We start from the raw sequence: 12,144 nt of genomic DNA, 5'->3' as shown, positions 1-12,144 counted from the left end.
GTCGTGGTTCAATCCATCCACCCAAATCCACACGCTAACATACATGAACACAATAATAGATCATATGCCGCTAAACATATGACACATTGGCCCATTCAAGTCTGTTTATCTCTCTTTCTCTCTCATATGTACGTAAGATAGAGAGAGAGAGAGGATTATATATTACATTATGGTACTATACTATATTGTGCAGCCCACCTCCAATCAAATAAAATGTAAGAGCCCAATTAATCTAGTCCCAAACCTAACGTTTTATAGTTGAATTTTCTTGTTGTTTATGAACGGTCAGTTAGGTAATGCTGGTCCTTACATTTCCTTTAAAAGAACAAAAAAAAAAAAAAAGACTGGTCCTTACCTACTATGCATCATTGAGAGAAAGAAGCGATGATCAGTTTCTCTCGGAGAGAGACTGGCCTTTTGGTTCTCCGAAAAGCTCACTCAATAGCTCAAACTTTGTAGTGTTCAATGTATTATTTGAGACGTGGTGGGTCATTCTGGAGTAAGGTTGGTCCTCCGTAATGACACCTGAGCGTGTGGGGCCTATTATTATTAATTCTTCTCGTTCTATCTTTTCCCTGTTTGGAAACTAGGCGCTGGGATCATGGGAAGTGGCATTGGCAGCTGCCAAATCCCTGGATTCTATCAATTCAATGCTTTAGTGTAAATACAATGCCACTTTCCATACCAAATGCATCAACTAGAGATGGCAGTGGACCAGGGGAAAACGAGTCCCTGCCCTGCCTCACCTTGTTTGGACTGGGGATGGAGGATATGAAACGGGGATGAAAGATATGAAATGAGAATGGAGGTTAAAATCAAAACCCGTGCGGGCATGGACTTACGATTTTTCCTGTCCTCGATCCTTCTTTAGGGATGGCAGTGTGGACCGAGGAGAAACAGGGCCCTGCCCTGACCCGCCTCGCCCCGTTTTGACCGAGAATGGAGGACATGAAACGAGAATGAAAACAGGGATGAAGGTTAAAATCAAGACCCGTGCAAAGATGGAGGGCAGGATTTTGAGACGGGGCAGGGGTGGAGACCTTGTCCCCCACGCCGGTCCACTCCCAGCTACCAGTTTCCAAACAACCACCAAATGCATTAACTCCTATCCCAGTTCCTAGATTCCAAACAGGCCCTCAGATACGAAAAAGACAAGACGGAATACTGAACAGAAGTTCAGGGTACGTATATGAGTTTTTGATGCGGATCCCGTGGGGATGGATCTTGAACAGCTTCACGTCCAATAGAAATATTTTCCTGGCTAGTGCTGCGGGTCGAATGAGAGCGGATCAGGTCCAAAGACCTTGGGCAGAAAACTAAAACTGTTCAAGGCACCTTGGATACCGTTCATCGTGAATTAAGGTGAAGATGATCAGAACCCAAAATCCAACAAAAAATGGTAGTCCCCTACCAAAACTTTTGATGCTTTTCACCTTCTGGATGAAGAGTAATAAACATGAAGCCTGCCTGCAGTTTTGGGTGTCATTCATCTTGACGATGGGATGGACGGCATTTAAGGAGCCTTGCGCAGTTTTCGATCCAGGGGCTCCTTGGTCTGACCTGCTCCCAGGTCGGATTCTCAGTCAGCTGGTTAGTTTACATGTCCTTAATTTAGAAATCGGAAAGACATATTTTACAAGGTTTTGAATTTAATGGATGCGGAACCAAACTTGGAGAGTTATATTGGCAGTTGATAGTATGAACAAATCCCATATATTCAGAGAAAGAAGAAGAAGATGTAGGGACGTCAGATTTTGTGGCAACTTCCTGTTTTTCCAAGATTTGGAAGAAACCTTCATCGAGACTTCAATTCGTGGCCAATAAATTCAACGACAGTATGATATTGCCGTAGGCAGAAAATTAAGTATGAATATGTTCATCAAATGATGTAAGCCATTGTTGATGTTCGGGCTATGCCTACTCATTAAGTAGACTAGTTAATTAGTTTATGGACCTCCAACATTTATTTTACTACCTAGTATGGCCGGCGTTTGAAGTTTCCAAACTATATCATGGTTCACATTGCACCAAACACGCCACAGGTTGGCAGGAACCATCTGTATGCTATTCATGCACTCGGTCAACCTTCTGTTGCAGTCATTTTTAGAAGAAAACCAACTTGATGGCATTCCATACACGCTAGTTCGGTGCAAATCTTGGCAGGAAATCTAGATTTGACGAATTTGTTCAAGTTTTATATGATGCTAAACTCAAATTTTAGTTAGTTTGGTAAATTACTTGGACACACTCATGAACTTGGTCATGCTTTTAGTAGTGAAAGACAAATTAGAGTTCCCAAATCTGGTGTATTTCATGTGGCACAAACTTCCTCACATTTCCTTCAACATAAACACTCAAAATATCTAGTCTCGATCAACAATATTCCAGAATAGCGGGCAAGAATCGTGGAATACCATGAACTTGGTCACACATTATGCTACACCTTAAAGGTCACGAACTCGGTCACATCTCATGTGATGCCAAATGCGTCCCAAAGTTGAAATGAAAAAGCTGAAAAGTTGAATACCATGAATTTGGTCACACAGCACGAGAAAATCTTTAGAGTTCACGAACTTGGTCACATTTCGTGCGATGTCAAATGCACCCAGAAGTTGCAATAAATTGTTGAAAAGTAGACATCATGAATTTGGTCACTTCACCCTTGATTGGCGTGGACAGTGTTCACGAACTTGTCATTTCTGCCAAACGGACTCCAATTTAGCAAATATATCAGCATCAGTGGCTCTGATTGATTAACAGTAGGTGAGGGTGGGGGATGACTGATGAGAGACGTCCATGGTGTAGTCATGGGCTTCACTATCACTTGGATGTGAGTGGTGGTGGGTGAGGTCAAAGAAAAGAGGAGGGAGGGGAGCTCAGGCAACCGTCTAGCCTTGTAGTAAACGATAGCGGCGCCCACACCGTCACTCCACTGCCACCGCGACAGCATTAATGTGGTGTAGACGTTGACATCTCTCTTCTCTAAGTCTCTTCCTTCCCCCCTCCCCCTGGTCTGCGGCCTGCTTTTCCTTTTATTGCTTCCTCGTTCTTGCCACCAGAACCACGGCGTTCTTATTCATTATATTGTTGTTCTCATCTCTCTAATTCTCTCAAGGCAAATTTTTTCTGCTTTCATGGGTCTGCAAGATTTGTCGGCTGTGAATTTGGTTTTTTCCAAACGTTTGTCCTGTGCATGGACAGCCCTTGGAGGTATCTTTGAGAGAGAGAGAGAGAGAGTCTTGGTTGAATTGGTCTCAGCCAGGCAAGATTTCTTAGTCCCAGCTGTCTGAATCGAATCAAATGCTAGTCTCTCTCAGGGTGTTTGATTGCTTCTCCAATATTGGACAAAATAGTAGAATCTAACAGACAAAATACATATTTTGTATGTTCTGTACTACATTCAGCATTTGTTTTCATTGGATAAGAAGTTGTGTTTCTTGTGTCCGACGTTTGATTTTCACGCTATGCTCACAACTTGGACACATGGATAATGGATCTAGTATCTTCATTTTGGATCATACAACTCGATTTGTCCCACTTATTAGTGTTTTAACATATTTATTATGGATTTTAGTTCTGGATATGAATCTCGAATTGGATCTAAATACAAAAAATATTTAAATTTGGGTAATTTGAGAAAAAAATAAGAATTGATATATTTTTTTATATTTAAATACTTTAATCAGTGTCATATTGAATCTAATTATGAAAATTTATCAAAAATTAATGGATTGTAACCCCAAATATAGATCTCAAACTGGATCCAAGTACCAAACAATGTTTAAATTTTGGGTAATTTGAGAAAAAATAAGAATTCATATTTTTATATATATACTAAAAAATCATAAATAAATCATACTAAAATGCAAGAAATAAATAATAAATAAACCAAAAACCCTAAACTACAAGAAAAACAAACCATAAAATCAAACAAGCCATAAATAAACCATAAAGTTAAATATAAAAAGTCCTAATTCAAACCTTAACCAAAGAAAATAAAAATACCCTAATCAAATACAAGAAAACACTAATCAAATCAACCATAAGAAGACCTAATTAAAGAAATTTGATTCAAAGCCCTAATAAAAAACTTAACCAAATCAAAGAAAATGCCTAATAAAACACAACAAGAAATCTGTGGATTAGCGACGTCGGTCGCAATCCGTCGCTAATCCATCACTGTAGAGCTTAGCGACAACTAACTTTTATCGCAGATTAAAATCCGTCGCACAACATCAATCGATTCAGTTTTACAACGGTTAAATATCCACCCCTGATCCGTCGCTAAATTGGAGGTCGATACTAATTATTGACAGATAAAATCCGTCGCTAATTCATCACAAAAAAAAATTTATTTAAAATATAAATATCGAAAAAAAATTCTCGTGATACAATTTATATATCCTGTATATAAAAAACAAAGTATACATAAAAAATACATATACAAAGCAACTAAAACAATTTATTGATCTACTATAATCCTCGCCAAGTTCTAATTATTTACAAGTGAACATTTATAAAGAGTTTCTTTTGAAAGAACAAGAAGGTACAACAAATTCAACACATGAATCTAATCATCGCCAAGATTCTGTGAGTCATTTTCTTCATTGTCTTGATCTGCCCCTTCAGCTCCTCTACGCTGATTATCTCCAGCATCCTATAAGAGAAAAGAAAAGTTAGTATTGATAAACAAAATATAATGAAATAAATTATATGCAATGCACCTAAGCTAAGACAATCAAAGTAACATGAGTGAATTACACATAGTCTAGCTAGCAATAAAGTGAAGGATATTAACAGAATTCAAATGTGTTCTAAGGCTGACAAAAAAAATCATAATGATTTAATCATGCAAATATGTGTTCTAAGGTTGCCAAAAAACTCTAATAGTGATTCAATCATGCATATATATGTTCTAAGGTAGTGAAAAAACTTTCATAGTAATGGAATCATGCTTATATGTGTTCTAATGTCGTAATAAAACTTTAATAGTGATGAAATCATGCATATATGTGTTATAAGGCAGTAAAAAACCTTCATAGTGATGAAATCATGCATATACTAGCTTGAAATCTACCGATATGAAACAAATGACATGAAACTTTTATACTTGACAAGCACCTGCAGATGAAGTTCCCCTGTCCTGGAAAAAGCTGCACAACTCATTACAGACAACAACGAAAATTGCTTCATGTAAATGGTCATGCATTGTGTCCTTAACAAGTTGGCGGATACCATCCCAAGAATTAGGCAGGCCAGTCGGATGCTTGGAGTTGATGCTGGTGGGAGAACTCTGAGAGTCGTGATTGGAGGAGGCAATGATTGGTGAGGTGTTCATATTACTCCCAAACCCGAACACATGATCCTTTTTGGGTTCACCTGTTGCAGTCACCCATGCTGCAGGATCAAAAGGCGGATGCTGAGTGGAGTCATCGCCATATCGCTCTACCATCTGTTGCTCGTATGACTCCTACAGAGTAATGTTTATAGTGTGGATTAAAAATTAAGAATTATAATATTTTTGATAACTTGTATATTATAATATTTATTAATACAATAAATATATATCGTTATCGTTCTCGCCTTCTCTGATACGAACTCTCTTGTGGTCTTATGTTTATGTGTTTCAACAAACACATCCTTGTATGACACAATGCCTCATTTTTCTACTTCTTGCAAAGTTAAATGATAAAAAAATTATTTAACAGGTATGCAATAATACTTATAAATTTGACAATATATATATTGATGAGTTACCATTTTCTTCAGGTGGCTCCCAAAAGTCCTAGATCCACCTATGTGTAGATGGGCATCGGGCATCGTTGCTCGGTTTTATGCAGCCTTTGTTGAGCAGTTTCAAAATTCATGCCCCGACCACTTGTCGCATATTGTATCCCAAAAATCTGACCTGATAGTAGAAGAGCCATGGACCTTCCACTACAGTGGATAATCTATCCCGCCAGATACTTTTCTTGCTACAGTCTTCAAATTGTGTAGCATGTCTGCAAATCGACTGTCAGCCACCTTCTCTCACACCTTCCTCGCTTCGTGCTCCTCCATTGTAGTCGCGAAGCGATTCGAAGCCTACAAATAATTCAGAAAGTTAGTAAACATGACTATAATAAAAAATTAAATATAAAACATATTAACTATGATAAACGATGAATGAGGACCACAATCTGTCCAACACCTCATTTGGGTACTCTTTCCATTGAGCGACCAGTCCTAGTAGATGTTGAACTAGTGACTGCCTAATCTCTCGTATTACTTCTTGTGGCTCGAACATCGCACTGCACATGAATTGGTACACATTAACTATCAATATACAATATTTATAAGATAAGTATAGGATAAGTGAAAATGAAATACTTATGGTCGATTAGCGATATACACTATTTGAATGAGTCGTCGTGTGTCAGACTGAGAAGAACCTGCATCCGGCGTTGCCTCGAGACGTGTATGAATAGCTGGTGTAGGTGGGTCATATGCAGGTGAAACATCATCTATAGAAAAATGAGTTAGAAATTTACACAATGCACATTTAAACTAATCAAGTATACAATTAGTTAAATGATATACCTATCAAAGCAGACCGTGAAGATAAAGACTGAGACTGACTACCACTATGACCTCCATGAACCATATTCTAACAAATAAAAAGCATCATGCAATACATTCAAACATTGCAATACCTTCAAATCATTGCAATATATTTCAATATATTTAAATCATTCAAATCATTCACATCAAATATTACAATATATTAAAATATAAGATATGACATCACTTGCTAATCATGGACAACTTATCCTTAACTTGCAATACAATTGGATCAATTACACAACTCTATATCTTCGTGGATACATAATTAAATCGAAAATAACTTCATGCAAGACATTCAAATATTGTAATACATTCAAATCACTCAAACACGTTACAATACATTCAAATCATAACTCTATACCTATCGAAGATATATAATCAAATAAAAAATAACTTCATGCGATACATTCAAACATTGCAATACCTTCAAATCATTCACATTAAATATTACAATACATTAAAACATAAGATATGATATCACTTGCTAATCATGGATAACTTATCCTTAACTTGCAATACAATTGGATCAGTTACATAACTCTATATCTTCATGAATACATAATCAAATTGAAAATAACTTTATGCAAGACATTCAAATATTGCAATACATTCAAATCATTCAAATCATTACAATACATTCAAATCATAACTCTATACCTATCGAAGATACATAATCAAATCGAAAATAACTTCATGTAATACATTCAAACATTGCAATACCTTCAAATCATTCAAGTTATTGTAATACATTTCAATATATTCATTGTGAATATGACAAATACTGGCTAACACAAGTATGAAGTTGATCTACCCCCAAATGGATTTAATTCATCTGTACATAAACCGAGCCTAACATTTCTCACTTCCATTGCGAAGGTCTGATGAGTACGATCAAAGTGCTTCCAAGCTTTCGCGTCAACAGGATGCATGATCTTGTCTTCATCATGTCAAACTTTATTTGCATGTCATCTCATGTGTTTAGCTGTCCTCGAAGACATATATAATCGTTACAATCTAGGGGTGAGAGGAAAGTAGCGGAGTGGATTGTACAACACTTCTTTTGGCCTCGTGCTAGCATTGCCCTTTATCTTTAGCTTGAACTGAGGATGCCCACATGACGGACATGATCTGCTATTTTCTTGATCTTTGAAATACAAGATGCAGTGATTTAGACAAGCATCTATTTTTTAATACCTCATACCTAGAGCGTTGACCATAACCTTCCCACGATAGAAATTTTGTGTCAATTTTTCATCTTTGGGCAACATAGTCTTCGCAATAGAGCACATACGGTCAAAACATGATTGACTCAAATTAAACTCGGACTTTAGATTCAGTAGTTAAAGAACCGCAGACAAGATAGTGTGACTCTCGCAACCATTCCAAAGTGGCTCATCAAGATCTCTAAGTAAATTATAAAATCTACTAGTTGCATCATTTGCTGATTCTTCCTCTACCCCAGTTGGTACATCAATAGGATTTATAGCAAAACCCAATTCTGGTCTTGCAGCATCAAATATCAAATCTACATATAGATTATCGTGCACCACATCCACCCGTGCGCCAAAATTGTTCTAAAATTCTTCACCACGAAGCATCTAATTCTGATAACTACTGATAAAACCCTTCTTGTATAGGTGATATCTAACACCATGAGGTTCTATAAATGGATTGTTCTTATATATCGTGCAGAGGCATCTGATCCGACCGGTGGGATCCACTGTACTGACACTTGCCGTTGCAAATTCAATAAAACTGTCAACAACATTCATATATTCAAGCGACACCTCATTATCAATTATCCTACGGTACATCCATTCACGGTTTGCAGCCATGTTTTCCTATGATGTTACATATATTAACTTAACCAGTTAAAAGAGAATCATAAGAATGCTATGATGAAGAAAATATCAAATTTATCATGCATTCGTGGTAGATGTAATGATTTGATATATATATCACACACACACACACACATATATATATATATATAATGTCATTCAATCATAAAAACTATAATGCATGCATTGATAACTTAATATTTTCATGTGCAAAACCATTCATTTGAAGCATGTTTGAAGCATTGATAACATATCATTCATTTTCATGTGCAAACTCATTCCTAACATGATACATTCATTTGAAGCATATTTTCATGATACAATTTCAAATGGAAGTCATAATCAAATTGAAAGTAACTTCATGCAAGCATGAATACAATCATATCAAATATTGTAATACATTCAAATCATTCATATCAAAACAAAGTCAAACATATACCTGCAGCAAACACACTCTAATATCCCACTAACTACTACCATGACTAGCATGAAATCTGAACTCCAAAAATAAAAACACTTCTATTTTCATACATTAAAAACATGCTCAGCATGATCTCTAAACTCCATCAAGCAGTCCTAGATATCCACAACTAAATGAGTGTGTGAATAGAAAAGTGTGCATCCAAGAAATTAAATAACCTGTGATGCACATGTATCACTTACTCACCACGTGTATTTACCCGATTTGCATTGCTTTTATCACTTACTCACCACGGGTTGTGGGGCACAAACGAGATCTGTTGCGAAATCTGCAGGAGACACTATGTTAAAATGAAGTTTATTACTCGATGATAATGGGGGTGACGTCTCTTGTCGGAAACGAGCCTGGACATGACGACGCAGCTCTCTGCTAAAAGCAAGACAGACAGGGGGGGGTGCTGCTGCCCCTGCCGACAATAAGGTCAAGGAAGGGAGTGAAACTCCCTGCCGGAATATTCACCGGAGGCAGGGGGTAAGACCCCCTAAAGAGAAGCATCGGGAGGCAGGGGTTGAGCCCCTGCCAGGAATCAATCATGAGGCAGGGGGTCTCGCCCCCTGCCAAGGCAAAATTTCTCGGTAGAGGGCTTCACCCCCTATCAAAATTATCGAGGACAGGGGGGGTGAAGCCACCCTCTGCCAGAGAAAACAAAAGGGCAAAGGGCTTCTCCCCATGCCGATCATAATGAGGATAGGGGGGCGGAGCCCCACTGCCAGAGAAGTCAAGAGGACAGGGGGAGAAGCCCCCTATCGGCATTCGAAAGGATAGGGGCGAAGCCCTCTATCAGCATTTGAAATGACATGGGCGAAGCTCCATGTTCTGCCAGAGATCAAGGCAAGGGGAGAGCCTAGCAAAGGCGATCGGGGCCTCTGCCAGCCCCCACCGACTACAGAGGGGTGGGGAGGGCCCGACAGAGGCTGTCAGGCCTCTGCTGGTCCTCTGACAACCATAGGGGGAAGGGGGAGGCTCCAACAGAGGTTGGCGGCCCTCTGTCAGACCGTCGGTGACCCTTATTTCAAGGGGGAAAAGCAAGGGAAAATGGAGAGAGTTACTTGCGGGAAGCACCGACGAGATGTTGTTGGCAGAGTCATCGCAGGCTGGGGTCGTCAGCTTGCTGAAAAATGCAGAGGGGGAGCAATGAGAGAGGAGGTCGTCGGACGAAGCTCGCCAAAAAACACAAAGAGGGAGAAATGTGAGAGATACAAGAGAGGAGGTCACCGAGCGACGGACGGGCGACGGACGGGTCGGCGACAGGAGGTCAACGGGCGGCGGGCGAACAACGAATGAAAAAGAAAGGGAAAAGGGGCTTGCATTAGGGTTTTATGAGAGAAATTAGCGATGGACTAGCGACAAAACAATTTTGTCTCTACTCCATCGCTACTTGGCGACAGAGTAACAATAAAAAATTTCTGCCGATGATCCGTTGCTAAAGTGTAAAGGAACTTGAGACAAATTTTTTTCGTCGCTAATCCATTGCCAAGTAGCGACAAAAGTTTTCTGTCGCTAATTACATAAATGTTAGTGACAGATCATTTTCTCTAGCTAATTTATCGCAAATTAGCGATGAATTATTTTCGTCGCTAATTAAAGTTTTTCTTGTAGTGAAAAATTAAATATCAAAAGAACTAATTAAAGTTATTTGATTCAAAGCCTTAATCAAAGAAAATCAAAGAAAAAAACCCTAATCAAATTAAATATCAAAAGTTATAATTAAAGATATTTGATACAAAGACCTAATCAAAGAAAATAAAAAAAACCTAATTAAAGAAATTTGATTCAAAACCTTAATCATTTTTTTTTATTTAGAGCCATAATCAAAGAAGAAGAAAGAGAGAAGGAAAGAAGAGAGAGATGAAAGAAAAAGAAGGGAGAGAGAGAGACAGAGTCGATGGTAGACCCTCCTCTGCCTGAGTTTTTTTTTTAAAGCGGTATCCCTCATAACTATTCCCAGCGTAATAGGGGGGAGAAACACGATTCCACGGATGTGCTACACATCCAAGGTTTGTTGGTGATGCCATTCCATGCGTCCGCAGCATCATGTAAAATGCAAAAAATGTGCTATCAAACACCTTATTTTTTTGACTGAACATAGTCTAAACTAGGATCTACTCTAGTGAATTCTTGGCCAAGAGTTGGCACAATAGGTTAGCTTTGCTTCGTGAACTTAATCAACTCTAAATAGGAGCATATCCAGCAATTGGGGGTGATTTTCTGTGTTTTGTGTGGCCCGAGCACTTTATAAAGTACTCAACCCTGATCACTAGATGATGCCTCAATCTAAATCAATGAGTTTTGCATCAACCCCGATCACTGGGTCCAATCCTGAACAAACGCAGACTCCTATCAAGTGCATCTCAAGTCTTCAAACCATGATTACCATAATAAGTGTTAGATCCAGAACCGGTCCAAGTTGTCCAAACCTTTCCTGGATTATGATCTGGATCTAGGTCATAGACTGACAAATACTGGATCTGGGACTGCTTGATCAACCTTAGCTTAGCTGGCCTAAGGGTGAAGTGGCTCAAGTATAACTTGGTTGAGTTGGCCCAACCAGGATATGCCAGCTAGCACTGCATAACCACAGGATCAATTGTGGGCCCACTTGGTGCCATCCATGTCATTAGGGGTGACAATCGGGTCGGGTTGGCGGGTCAGACTACCTCAACACGAACCCGACCCATTTATTAAACGGGTCGGATGTGGCAAACATGAACACGACCCATTTATTAAATGGGTAACTCGACACGACATGGCTAACCCGTTTAATAAATGGGTCAGGTTGATACGACACAATTACACGACACGACAACCCGTTTATATGGGTCGACCCGATAACAAGATATCAGCCAACACCTGAACGCTGCCCCTGCACTTCTGGATAGCCTCACGTCCCTCGACGCACCTCGAGAGCAGGCTAAGCACCTCGACGGGGTGCTCCATCAACTCCTCTGCAGCAGCCAGCGGTAGCAAAATGGGTACGGCGCCGACATCGACCGCCCGTCGCTTGTTGTTCAAGAATGAACAGAGCGTCGAGAGCATCGTGGCCGCTTCCCTCTTCCCCTTTAAATTCCCATCCTTGAGGAGCTCTACCAACGTCCTGATAGTGCCTGGGTACCCACCGATTGTCCCCTTGTTCACCTCCATGATGGCGAGGCTCGTGATGATGGTGGTGGAGAGCGCGCAAGCGGCCTACGAGCTCGAGCAGAGGGCGGACATGATAGG

Source organism: Nuphar pumila, chromosome 4, assembly GCF_984573655.1.
Source record: "Nuphar pumila chromosome 4, dmNupPumi1.hap1.1, whole genome shotgun sequence".
NCBI classification, from domain to species: domain Eukaryota; kingdom Viridiplantae; phylum Streptophyta; class Magnoliopsida; order Nymphaeales; family Nymphaeaceae; genus Nuphar; species Nuphar pumila.
The sequence above is the reverse complement of the archived record's forward strand: the minus strand, read 5'-3'. Positions refer to the sequence as shown.